We start from the raw sequence: 13,597 nt of genomic DNA, 5'->3' as shown, positions 1-13,597 counted from the left end.
GTGAGTGTGAGTGCAGGCCGGCAGGGGACTGAGGAAGGGGGACAAGTGTGCATCAGCATGGTACAGGGTAACCGGCCCTAGCGTGAGTGCATCCTTAGCCGATACCCTAAAGACCAAAACATTAAAGACACAGATGATGAGGGAGTCTAGCTTCTAGCTAGAAAGGCAAAGCTACATGGTTTTTGTTCTTGGTCTGTGATTTTAAAGACTACATATGACAACACCACATACTAGTATCGCCATCTTGACCCTCCAGTTTGCTCGCTCACTCTCTCACTCACTCGCTCGCGTGCCACTGGTTGCTCTGTAATGCTGTCGTTTCAAGTTGTGACTATTTTTCCTTCTTCAAACTACTTGAAAATTAAAAATTTAAGCCCTAGAATATTATTGTTGGGCATCCCTATATCTATTTGTTTTTTACTTCTGTCACTTTAATATATATTTCACATTAGTGAAAGTTAGGGTCGATGAAGTGACCATGTATGGTTCCTTGCCCATTGTTTAAAAACATCAATTTAGTCTATGCATATAAAATTGTAATTTATGAAAAAAATGAACACATTTAAAGTCAAAGACTTATTTCATACAGTTATTTTCAAGGTACATAAAGTAATCCTCAGGAGGAATCAGTATGATGCCTCTCGATAAAACTTAGGACATGGGGCATGGAGCAGGGACAGGTCAGACCTTGCAGTCACCTAGGGGAGCTGCTGTCTCTCCTAAGGCTTAGAGACATCAGAGATGGTGAGGCTGACCTCTTCTGTAGATGAGACTGGCTTCAGGATATTGTATAGGTTGCAGTTGTAACACAGATTTAATCAGCAGTAATGAGGCTCACAATAAAGATAAAAACCAAATTATGCCATTTAAATATGACAAAAATTGTAAAAATGACTAAAACCACACATAATTCCCTGTTTATATCACTGATTTTTCCTTATAATTCAATCAGAAAACCTAAAAAAATCCAAATATTAAATGTCTAAATGAAATTTATGCAGGAAAAAAGCTCACAATAAAATTAAAACTGATTCAAACCAAATAACTTTAATAAAGCTGTTATGAGGTTATCAAACAGAGCAATAATTACACATATTTTAAAACATTTTCCATGAAAATTTAAATAAAAAAAAGCAAATACCACTGGATCACTCTTCAAGTTTTTACAAACCTGTGGCAACAACTAACTTCACTGTTAAGTACTATCATCCTACATTAGGCAAGTTATTTGTCATGGAAATACCCTTAGTATGGCAGCTAGATAAAATAGCCATACATCTAAATATAGGCACCCTTTTACACACCTAAAAAAGCTCACAACCAAATAAGTGCCTCCATTTTTATGTAAAAATTGCAGTAAATGATAGAAATCCTACACAAACAAAACCCATCCTGACAACTAGCACTACTTTACCTTTATAATGTGAGATTCATCAACTTATCACAGTTAGGAAGGCTTTTAAGGTCATTGTTTGGGACCAAAAGAGACGTAAAACTGCATTTTGCACGTTCTGGAGGAAAAAGGAAATTTGAGACATTCTGGGTCACTGCTGATTGGTCAGATGCAGTGATGTCAATTTCTGTGACGTTGACTGATCTCCACTGAGATACAACACTTTTATAAGCATTCAAGACTACTTATAACGACTCATAACGAGAAGTATAACTAATTATAATGCCAGTGTTCATAATGACATATGACTACATGCACCATAACACATTATAAGTCATTATAGACACTGGCGTTACAATTAGTTATGATTACTGTTATATGGCATTTTAAATAATCATTTGTGCTTATAATGTTTTATAAAGCACTTATAATGCTGTATAGCTATAGCTACAAGTATACTTATATGTTATGATTCATTAAAGAGAGGGTGGCATAGAAGGTGCTACCAAAAATCCCTCTGGTTCTACTGTAAGATAAGATATTCCTTTATTACTCCCACAAGGGGAAATTCCAAATTCCTGTATTACAAGGAGTTTGGGGAAGGCCATGAAGGAAGTTGTGACCATATATGGTTCCTTGCCTCATAAAGGGTTAAGTGTCATTGAATTTAATGATGCATTGGGAAAAAAAATCCTAATTTAAAAAACTGTTGAGGTTACTTGTATGCACATTGTTATAACATCTGGTTATAGGAATTAGTGCTTGGAATCACAGCTTTTTCACTCAATGTTCAAATATTGATTAATCATTATTAATAATTGTTATAAATAACACTAGAATCAAGTAGATATTGAGACTGATGTTAATTTTATTAGTTTTATTAGTATCTATTAATAATTAATATTATGGTTAATATTTTGCTAATAACCAAGCTAATGATATTACATGCCAATATCATCCAAGTCTCGTGTAAACTGGATCATCAAGAGTCAGAGAAGGTACCTTTATCAGTCTCACACTAGCTAATACAGTATGCCACTCAACTGTGCCAGCTAAGGCAGAGATTCAGTGGTTCAAGGCAAAAGTATAACAGCGAGGGAGGTTCATCAATCTAATAGCTTTTTACGGGAGCCAATAATTACTTACATAAAATTTTAAAAAATCATGCTAATAGATAAGGATATCTAATACTGTACTTCTTTACAGTAAAGGATAAGTTAGCAGTAAGAACAGGGCTAATCTCTCCACCTCGGCTCTGTTAGTTATTAAAGAGACTTCTGGGATGATAATTGTAACCTTCATTCTTTCATCTGCGCTCCAAACTCATCAGCGTAGTAACACCTCTGCTGAGGCACTGAACTACATCTTGGGTAATTACTTCTCTCCATTACCACCCAAATATCAAATAAACAAGCAACATCCTGTCAATTAGCAGGACCCTCTCTTAATGAGGGGTTCAGAATGATGCTTTATATGCAGACAGAAGGAAGCAGTTTGACAACAGAGCGCTCAGAATTAAGTAGAGTTGTAACGCAGTTAACCATAGTGGACATATTAGTTTGCAAAATTATTAAATTGTGTTTTTTGAGATGATTAATAATTGTTTTTACAAGCAATTAAAGACGTTTTAATGTCACAAGGCTATAGTAAAAGCAGACTGGTGCTGTGATGAACAGATCAGGACTTGAAAAAGAACATGGCCTTTATGTTTGCAGATGATTTAAGATGGACAGTAGCATTGATGGATTCAATGACAAAGAGAACAGCTGCAGTAACAGTCTGTCAACAAAATTTGCATCGCTGCTCTCTCCTCATCTCCATTACTCTCTCCTGTCTCTCCTCAAGCCCACAGAGCTGCCTGTTCAGATCTAAGTACTCTGATGGCTTATCACATAGGGAGCAGCAGGCTTAGCTGAAGTGATGCGCCAAAAGGCATGATCAAAGCACACCAACTTTCCACCCAGCAAAAGTGATGGAAAAGAAGGCCTTGCCATGTTATGCCTCTTATTAGACTGGAACTGCCAACTAAAAACACAGCCAAGGAGTCAAGGATGAAGCCCTCGAAGATGTGCTCCAGCAACTAATCCCACATTACGATGGCTACCACAGCTTACAGCGTTTAAAACATGGAGACATCAGCAAACGTGCATGTTGAATCTTACATTCATGTATGTTCAAACCCTTTTGCCTCTGTATTTTATGAACCGTGGGAGCAGCTGTTACTGTAAGCTAGGCTGGTCAAGCTATAGGTTTTAATACTGAGTAAGTGCTGTATTTTAATAGTCAACTGTAATTCCATCATATGTTGTTCCCAGTTCTGACCACTGACGATGTCTATATTTGAGAATCAAATGAATACAAAAGGGTGCATGATATTGGATTTTTGAGGATATCCAGCAAGCTGATATTTACACATTTGTTTTAGCTTGAAGTTTAGGTATCAACAAAGAAACAAGCTTCAGTCCTTGGCAGGCCTGCACACAGACATGGGCCCTGAAAGCTCAGTAACTCAGTAATTGGGGCCCTCCCTACATAACATACTAATATCAATGTATGTTTGTTAAATTTGCTGATTTTGGAGCTTGACTGAATACATTTTTCAACAGTTTATTTTAGGATGTCAAATTTTTTGACCTGCAACTTTCTTCTCCTTTCTTTTTTGGATCCCAACTTTTGTGGAAGTCCGAGCATCACTAACAGTCTGACATCAAGGGACTTGCAGTTACATGCTATGGATACATCCATTATTTTACTGTTAAATTAATAAATGCTCATTAACACTTTGGGTAGAATTGAAGTGACTTACGTTTGAAACAGGCAAAAAATAAACAAAATGTTTACTTTAATGCTATAGTAAGTAATGGTATATAGCTATGTTCTGCAATGGCATTTGGCTAGCAATGGTTAAATTTTGGATGGGCCATGTTTTACTAACTTCCTAATTGTCCAAGGCCCTTGAAAAGTTTACCCCTTTTCTCCATCTTATGGGTGACCCTGGACTTAGCACCTTTTTAGGTTTAAGAAATGAGGATAAACAAAGAAAAAGACTAGGCCAGTTGGCCCTGCCTTAAACCCCACAGAGTTTTTTTTTGTACACTTAGCAGATATTTACAGCTAATAAAGGTAGTAGTAGCAGCTCTGTATGAAAGAAATTCTGGGCTGACATGGTGCTGCTATTTGAGGGCTTTAGAGGCAGGAGACAGCTTCAAAGTGCTTATTTTGTCACTGAGAGTTTAACACTTTTATAGAATTAAACATAGGCAGGAGCGCATGTACAAAATGACTCTAACATCTTATGATTCTGGTCAATGTGACATCATTTGCACTTTTCAGGAGTTCCAGTTTCCTTGCTTTCTTTGTCTGATGTATACAACTAGTGTCACGGTTTAACTGTTGTTAGATTAACTAACTCCGTTTAACATTCTACTACGCCGCTGGCTCCAAAATATTCAGAATCTATCACGGTCTTCTGAGACATTGACGCGTCTCGGGAAAGGTTTGCTTGACCACAAAGTAAACCAGTGCTATTGGTTACCCTTTATATCTGTCAGTGGGTTTTCAACTTTTCAGCCAATAAAAAGTGTCAAAAAGATGCTGACTATGACCATACGGTGTAAAACTGTTAGAAAAGGGTTTTTTTTTCTTTTCTGAAAAGTGGTGATTTTGCGGCATCCAGCTTTACTATGGTACACGGAAAGGCACATAATTTATCTTATTTATAAAAAAATCAAGCCCATTCGTTTTGGATGTTAATCTCATATCAGTTAGAACAATTCTAATATTACCACAACAGCACCCACATTGAGGTCTTCTCTTGACAAATGCTACATTTAAGATAACCAAATTTCTATGATAAAGCACAAAAACATTATTATCATTATTATTATTATCATTACATTTGTACATTGCCTGTGTGTTGAATTCTCCCTCCCTCTAGCCGTCCACGTAGACAGAACCTTTTTTTAGCATCCCTCTTTAATAAAGAAAGATGTCAGCAGAGGACAGGTATTAATGGCTGTATGCCTAAATGGCCGTCATGAGCATTTTGCAGGTCTCCATAGAGACCAAAGAGACGCAAAGAGCATACCTAAAGCTGTCCACTTTGTGAACAATCGCCTTCTCTTTAGCAACTGGCAACTGTCTGCCTGGGTACCCCACAGGGGCTGGGACACATGAACCTTCACTCTGGAAATATTGTACTGCTTTTCTTTGTATCACTTCCATTCATGTAATACAGCACTAATTAGCATGCTGCACTCTTATTCCTTTTGCCAGCACTCTTCCCCTTTGTGTTAGGTGAATCTATGATGCATAAATCACAGGACAAATTCATTTACTAGCAAATTACCTTTATTAATCTGTCCCTTGTCATGCTTTTTCTTTGGGTGTCCTGTATCTAAAAATCTAATGAAGGGTAAATGCAGTAAATAAATCTGAGAGATAAAATACAGCTGTGGAGCCTTATTCCCAGACTGGACCAAAAATAGGATATTTCATTGTGTTCACAAATATTGAGGCATCAGATGAAAGAGTGCCACTCCACTCGGGGCTGAGAGTCCTCTTGCTGAATGGATGAGTAACTGATTATTTTCTTACCAGTTGAATCTCAACTCTCTATAAAAATGAGCCTTAGCCCGTAACGTGAAGAGGCCAAACCAGAAACAAGGACAAATTGGGGCATCAGGGACCAAGCTTCATTACAATTTCTACACCAGCTCTTCCTCAAATTTCAAGGTCTTCCACCCACAACCCCCACCCATCCTAGCAGCAGTTTAATCAGTAGTAGTATGGAGCAGTGATAGTAGCCTTTCTTCTTTTTGAAAGCAGATGTGGGCCTAGTATTTGGTGGTTCTAACGTCTACAACAGCCGTATCAAACGTCAGGACAGGTAAAGTTGCAAAGGAAGTTCATTTTGTGTTTTAAAGCCCGGGTCATGATTTGCTAAAGTCTATTTCTGCATGAGAACACAAACCCCAGCGCCTGTTCAAATAGTCTGCAGCTCTCTCTCAGGATGACAACAGCCCGGCAACAGCACTATTTGATCTTCAGTGTTTTCTTTAATCCGGGGTTGTCGAGGTTTGCTTGTTGGAGGCTGTTTACCTTACTTCTATGATTTTAAAAAAAGTTATTTTTCCTTCTTTTCTCTCAAACAACTAATGCAGATTCAAGAGACAGGGACAGGAGAGCACTATTAAAGCTACAATTTTCCATTATGTAAATTATGAAATGTAATGCTTCTCTGGGCAGCTGCTTCATTAAAGAGCATGCTTTCAGAGTAATATTTACATTTTTACATGTATGCAGATCACTGTAAATAGGCTTCTTTTGCTCTATTTAGACAACAATTGTTTTAGGTGGACATGCAACATTTTTTCTTGCATTTACACAAGAGTTTGTATGGTGTAGTCGATATGCTTTCATGTGACCAGTATTTAGTTGATGCTGCTTTTCATGTGTCTGGAGTAAATGTGTCATACATTTTATAGTCACAATGTGATGGTTTCTACTTAATGTTAAATGCCCTCCACCCCCACTTTCACTTTTTTAATATGTATTGCACAGTGAATAGCACAGGCTGATGTTAGAAACTAATGTGGTTATTCACACACCTTAGAATTGACAGCAAATAGCCTAAAAAATTATCATGTAATAAACTTTTTTTTTTTTTTTTTTTTTTACTTTTTCCCTCCACGGAGGTTAAACTCCTGCAACTTCAGCCTATTTACATTAAGCAAAGCATACAAGTGACCTGATCTAATAAAAGTACCAAGTTTAAAGTGTGAAATAGGCTGCAGTCAGGCCTAAAGAGTATAATATTTTAATGTAAAATGCAAATTTCAGTCGTCACAATTATACATGGGTCAATGGCATGAGGCTTCATTCACTTGTGGTTGCACCACCTGACATTTGCAACTAATTTCAAATCAAACATGTTGTCATTTTTGTTCTTGTTGAAATAAAATCAAGAATTTTATGGTACAAAAAAACTTTGCTGTTTTCATTGGTTGTAACACCTGACAAGTGTACCCACCCATCTAAGCAAAATTGTAATTTATCCTTTTAGAAAATATGTGATACCCTGTTTACCTTATCAGAAGGAAAATGAATATTTTTGAAGCATTAAATATTTCTATTAACTTCATATACTGACACTTTTTTGCAGTTTCACCACCTAAAACACTGGTTGCGCCACCTGACATAGTCACGCACCTGACATTTGCAACGAACGTCAAATTAAACAGGCAAATAGGCGGACACATTATAACTTTGATTCTTGTTAGGTTGTGAACATATATTTTTAAAATCAAGCATTTTACGCTAAATTTGTAGCAGTTTTACCATCTTAAAGTGAAAGTGTACCTGCCCACCTGTGAGTGAAAAGACATGTTTTTAAGGATCTATAGCACATTTCACTCTGCCATGAGTGTGAGCTGGAGTTAAATGGAAGATAAATTACACTACAATCTGTTTTTCTCTCTTAATTTCAAAATAATATAACCATAATTAAAGTTGCACCACCCTGACTTTTAAGAACTTGCAAATTCTGGGGCAATAGCTTTAATCACACTTGTTATTTTGAAGATTTCTACCATAAAATCATGCCAAGATATTGTAATTTGAATTCGTCACAATTAAAATGTAATTTTAATAGCTTCAGTTATCCATTCATTTACTTGGAAGGTAGCACCACCTGACATTTTAAGGGTTTAAGATGCCAAAATATGAAATTGATTTTATTATTCATAATAGTGAAAACGTGTCAAACAAAGTAGGTTTCATAGAACAAAGTGATATATGCCATAACCTGATTAGTCTTTTTCAAACGAATATAACAGATTTGGACACAGAAAATCTTCATATGATGTCACTGACCCATATATAAGAGGGATTTAGTAAATATCTGTCAACTAAAAGTAAGCCATGATGTGAACATGGGTTCTCAACTGCCTTCTTTCACTAACTCCAGAGATACTTCTACAGAAAATAAACGTGTCCACCGCGTTTGACTCCCATCAATGAAGGCAGTGATGTCTCATTTCACTTTGGAGGACACTCGTCACGTGGGAAAAGTTCGTTCTCTGGTCTTACTGCAGAGAAATAACGGCAAGAAAACTTTTAGTCCACAATGTTGAGATAAACTTTCACCGTCCAGTCGCTACCAAGGTAACACCGTAATTATGTTTACGGCTATCGCAAAGCTAAGGTTCTGAAGCGGCAGCTGTCTCGAGCCCCATGAGATGCATCGACTGAGTGGAAAGGAAACTTTAACAGGAGATAAAGTTAGCGGATAAAAACATGCAACAGAAAATATTATAGCAACTTTTCGTTACGGGGGCATTAAAGCGCTACCAAGCACCCTTCGAGGAATAACACAGGTGTTTAGCCTCATTCTGCATTAAGAAAACAGTGGACGATAACTCGGTGTTGGCGTTAGTGAGAGCAACGAAACCAAAGCCACTGTGAACATTGTATTAGTGAAAGTTACCATAGCAGAAAATGCTTAATAACTAAAAGGGATGCGGAGAGTATCGACTTTTATTTAGAGATTTCGACCCGTGCACGTGAGCATGTGCATCGAACACGCGTGCGACACCGAATCCAGCGTACACACAAACCGTATCACTCCGCTCGCCCTCGGAATTTGTAGCGATGTGGTGTTGAGCTGGGGTTGGGTTGGAGGACGACTAACAAACTTAACTACAAGGAGAAAGATAAAATCTTACCGAGGCGTCAAGACAAAGCAAATTGTAGATTTTCGCACTCGCTGCCTCACAGTGTGCCTCGTGGGAAAAGCAGAGCTCCTTTCTTAGTGTTATTAGTTTTTTAACACACCAAGGAAAGAAGAAAAAGGGAAGAATCGCTGATTTGGATGTTGTTGTTTTGATGTTCCAATTCCGTTACGTCATATCCACCTGCAGGGTAAATAACCTTCCTTGCATCGAGGATCCTTAGAAATACCGAAGTCATAAGAAAAATTGAGTAGCACTTTGTCGCACTTGTTTCTATAGTGAATTGTAATGATATGCGTTAGTTTTAGCTGAAAGTGTGACAGGAGAGAGGGGGCTGTCAGATGTCTAAGCGGACTAATTAAAAATGAGTCCGATAAACTTCAATTAATTCAGAAAAATCTTTTTGTTCTTTTTCATCAATAACTGCCCCAATCCTACAAAAGGAAGAGGAGAAAGGGATGCTGTGACATTATTACCATGAAATATGTTTTATTTCAACTGCGAGGATTTTTAACTCTCAAAAAAGAAGTAATGTGTTTTTTAATGGAGTGCAGACAGGTTATTCCACTGTTTATGTTGTGAATAAATTTCAGAGACCCTCATAAAACACCGTCTGTCTGGATATAAATTTCAGCAAAGTTCTGAAAAATCTCCCCTCTTTTTTCCTGCTCTGATTTAGACAGTTGTTTCGACATAAATGACACAGAATGATCACACACCACTTAAACTGTCCAGATGACAGTTATTGTAAAGCAACATTAATTTAGACTTGAGGAGTATTTTAAGTGTATGAAAGCTATTACTTTTATGATGGTTGCATAGCAGGAATGATGGGGATAAACCCTTTAGGAAGGACAGCTTTTATTAGGTAAGAGCGCCACCCTCTGGCCATGCTCGGTCACAGATTTATGACTAGGCCTGTATTTACACAGAATACCCACTTAATCCGTTTTAGGGCTTTATGTGGACTAAAATTTATATTGCATTTTTTGTTAATTATTCCTCTGCTTCTGGTCTTAAACTACAAACCATTAAAAGCAATTAAAGCAAACCAATGTGAGGCTATGAACTGACATTAAAAATATATAATAGTAATACTACTTAAATTTTGGAAATCAGCAATGTACTTTTACCTAAGTTCATTCTGGGGGAGGGTTATACTTAATTACGCTTTAAATAGAATCAATCACTGAGTTAAAAAAAACACTAAATGAGAAGGTTCTAGCTTTGAAACTACATGAAACCGGCTGGTAAATGCATGTGACAGTCATTTCATCTCAAAACAACTGTTATTTGATTCATTAATGAATGTGACTTTACTGAAATAACCTGGTTGGAGATTCATACTCTCATAATGTTACTGCCAATAAAGGAATTTTACTGTAATATTCCTCAATAGCTACTTAGTACTCAGTACTCTAAATGAAACACTTATTTACTTTTACTTGAGTAGATTTATAGACCAGTACTGCAACTTCTACTGAAGTAGATTCTTACCAAATTAACTATTTTATGCTTTTACTTGAGTACAATAGTATTGTGCTTTATTCACCTCTGGTGCTAAAAAAGCAGCAGAAGAAGATGATGATAGTGATTATAATGATGTAACGGAGCCTCAAATAAAATAATACTCATAAACATCCATAACATTACATTAAAAATACCTAAAACCCTTGAAAAAAATCCTTTTTATTTTTCATTCAAAAGAGTCATTAAGAAAATTGTAAAACATTTATGGCTTTTAGGATATGGTGTTAACATGGGTTAAGTGCTCAAAATAACAGAAAAAGCATAGTATTGTCAGCTATTTCTGTTTTTACAAACTTTAAGCAATAAATATTGTAGTTGCCCAACAGAGCTTGGAGTTCGGACAGTTATGTCAGAGCAAAGGCTCATGGGATTTCTAATATTTAGTTAAAAATTAGTGTTATAATTATTAAGTTTCTTATAATTTAATAACTGTGCATGTTTAAGGCCACGTTCAGATAAGCACAAGTCCAGTTAGTATTTTGTTACACCCTATCATGACAGATGAGGCTTACTTGTGTGTTTAATGTGACAGGAAGAAAATAAAGATTCTGTTTATTCTGGCAAGAAAGATGATTGTTCAGAAAGAGTCCTGTGTCTGATCTGTTCTTCAGCTGCTCAGTCATGACAAGATTGTAGATCAAATCAGATTAAAAAAAAGTGCATTATCAACACATTTGAATTAACCAATGAGGTAACCTGAAGTCCATGCAACATTAAGCGAAGGGATTTGATGTTTAGATGATATGAGTGAAAGTGAAAGCACACAAGACTACTGTACTTGAGTACAGGAGTAAAACACCAATAAATATACTCATATAAAGGTAAGAAGCAATTCAAAGTTTACTGAAAGTTCTGAGTACTGATTAGCTTCTTTTTCTACCCAAGGGGGTTGTACAGTGAAATGTGAACTCATTCTCACTAATGATCACTTTGTAATAAAGGTGACCAGTTTCATGGCAATGGCAGAAGCTTAGACCACCTCATTTTGATTTTTAGTTTTTATGATTTATTTTGTTTACTCAGTAATGGAGGTTTTTTGAATATAGTAAGGTAAAATTCTTCCCAAAAACTTTAAGTAAAACTAGAATTTCTAATATTAACAACTAAACAAGAAAATACAATCACACAAAAAAGCTACTCTGTTACAGTAATGTGAGTAAATGTAGTTAGTTACTTTCCACCCCTGAATGCCAGGTCTAACTACATTCATGGATTATTGGCATTTTGTAAAGGTAAATGGTTAATGCCATAGCACGTACCTTATGATAAGCGTCAGTATGATTATCTCAGTGTGACAGTAATGACCTAAACAGAGAATTCATACATGTAAATTGTGACATACGACACACGTACAATTTCTTTAATGCAATGGCACTTAATCTCTTACTCCACTGAAACTGCTTCAAAGATTTGCTATGATTTTCCCCTCAAAAGTCTGTAGAAAAAGGTACAAACTCGAATCAATGTAGAAAGTTATGAGGACAATGCATAATACATGATACTTCATTTAAGCATCCTAATTTTTCAGCTGATTGATTACATGTCAATACTTGGTGAGCTCAGCAAAGCCCAGCTGCCGTGTGATTGGCTTTGAAATTAAATTGTGTTTTTCTTGGTGCTATGCTGCTCGTATTTTGCTGGTAATGTGTTTTATGAATTAATGCCCAGGCTTAACAGGGTGTCACAAATTAATTGAGGGTGACTAGTAGTCACGCAACAGCCTCTTCACACACATATATATGATGTTAACTTTATATAAAGCAAACACAAGGTCCTTTTGATTCAAACACGTCTAAACAGCTCATGCATTCAGTGATGTTTTATTTACTGTTGGAGGCTGTTTTGTTCAACATGTAAATGTGAAATGTAGAAACTAAAAAATCAGTTTTATTTTCTGCATTTTACCCATGAAGCTGCTGCAATTAAGTTTCCAGTTATGAATAGTAAAAGGTAATAATGGGGAAAAAAAATCACAACCATCTTATACAGTTTTTATGGTAATTGCATTGGATCATTCTCACCACTGTTATGGCTTGTTATTAGAGAGAAGTTTTTATCAACTTTCTTTAACCTCAGCACCATATGATGAGCTTAAAGATGGGTTTATACTTAGCTTCCCCTTTTTCTCATGGCCAGAAACACTTCATGTGTACCAAGGCGGTTATATGTGATCACATAGGCCATGCTCACTTTGTATGTTATAATCTCAATGTCGTCTTGACAGCTTACTCTGCTGCCCCCAAGTGGCCAAATATTTTAATGGCAGTAATGGAGCTTCAAAAGGCCTCTTTATTCAAACAATACATCTTAGCCTGCAACACAATAAACTCAGGTATAAAACAAAAATGAACATGTTATAAGAGGGCAATGATGTTAGCACTAACATCACTGATTTTACTATTAAGACCGCATTAAAGGGACTCCTGTAAAAAGGCTAGTCCATAACGAGGTATTATGTTTTAAATTTAAATCCAGATACAATTTATTTCATATATTTGGTTATATTTGTCTAATATAATTTTTTGACATTCTGAAACATTTAAGTGTGACAAATGTGCAAAAAATAAGAATCAGGTAGAGACAAAGACTTTTTCACGGCACTGTAAATGGCTGGAAAGAAGCTGAAATGGTAACACATAAACTGACAGTTGCTTTCATTTCTCATGTGTCTTAAAGATATAAGATGACATGTAAGTGTATTTTCATTTTAACTTTATAAATGGGTCTATGTTGTTAAAAATGATCTTATTAGAAAATAAATCTGTCATTTAACTAATTTCTTAAGCAGTCCAAAGTTTCTTTCAAGAATGATGCAGCATAGAATAACAGCCAAATCTGTGGTTGACTGGAAACACTGCAATAATGAAATGTCGTGTTTTTTTAGTGAGGTTAAAGTGACCCAGACTGATACATATAGGCAGATTACTATAAGGCAAAGGTAGGC

The 13,597-nt window shown here is 36.2% G+C and overlaps 1 protein-coding gene across 2 annotated transcripts in view; it reads right to left on the bottom strand.

Annotated features, from left to right (window-relative positions):
* Positions 1–9,305, bottom strand: part of foxp1b (forkhead box P1b) — a 206,310-nt gene extending 197,005 nt beyond the window's left edge. Inside the window, exon 1 of one of the 2 annotated variants that reach the window (XM_041783699.1) lies at positions 9,118–9,305. The gene's annotated coding sequence lies outside the window, so the exon portion shown is untranslated. The remainder of the gene's footprint in view (positions 1–9,117) is intronic. The other variant, XM_041783698.1, reaches the window with a different exon arrangement.
* Between the last annotated feature and the right edge of the window lie 4,292 nt (positions 9,306–13,597).

This window comes from Cheilinus undulatus, linkage group 3, assembly GCF_018320785.1.
Source record: "Cheilinus undulatus linkage group 3, ASM1832078v1, whole genome shotgun sequence".
Classification (NCBI taxonomy): domain Eukaryota; kingdom Metazoa; phylum Chordata; class Actinopteri; order Labriformes; family Labridae; genus Cheilinus; species Cheilinus undulatus.
Note: the sequence above shows the minus strand (reverse complement) of the source record. Positions and strands in the feature narration are given on the sequence as shown.